Here is a 935-nt window from a genome sequence, read left to right on the forward strand (position 1 = left end):
AAAATAACATCAAATACAAAGAAAACAGACAGAATAACAAACAATCTGGAAAAGCCTACATAATTAGGAATGCAAGAAGAAGTAGCAAACTTAAAGCAGCATCCAATAGTTAGCAAGGAATGAAGTGGCTTTCGGGGGGCTCCCAACATCTGCTATTTGTGGGTTTTTCTAGAATCTTCGAATATTCGGGTGTATTTGAATTCCCAAGAGACAGCGGCATGTGGACTAGGCATATTTACTACAACTTTGTAAGTTCATATCCCCTTCTAAGACTACGAACTGCAGAATGGTTGAAGTTGGAAGGGACCTCTAGAAGTCATCTTGTCCAAACCCCCTGCTCAAGCAGGGCCACCTAGAGCCAGGTGCCCAGGACCTTGTCCAGACAGCTTATAAGCACCTATAGGCCCTTGCAGACTTGTATCCAAGCACAGACAGCATTTCTTACACTTCTCAGTTCTTTTTCTGTAAATACTGTTATTTAAAATTTGATTGTGATGGAAAAGCTGAACTGATGGAAACAATTAAGGACGCATGGGATCTTCTCTAAAATATAAAGAGTTTCTTGAAATAACAGAACTTAAAGCAATTGCTTGCTAGCTTTGATTTCAGGCAATTGCAATAGATCCTTCTTTTTGAATATAGAAGGCAGACACAGGACCCACTTTTCTGTAGAAATTTCCAGCCACAACTGACTTTCTCCCTTCCATCACATATGACTGCAGTTCAACCTACTACACAGGTGAAAGGACTCCACAAGTAGAAATCCTGTGTCTGCATCAAGAATAACCACCTCATCCTCTTCACTGAATGCAAGTTTTGCTCCTATACATGTCAGCTTTTTTTTTTTTAAAGCAGTGTACTCACATCCTAACCTATATGCTTTAAGTGATTCCCCCCATCAAAAAACAAGATTACTAAAAATGAAATGAAGCAGC

Source organism: Calonectris borealis, chromosome 1 (assembly GCF_964195595.1).
Source record: "Calonectris borealis chromosome 1, bCalBor7.hap1.2, whole genome shotgun sequence".
NCBI lineage: Eukaryota > Metazoa > Chordata > Aves > Procellariiformes > Procellariidae > Calonectris > Calonectris borealis.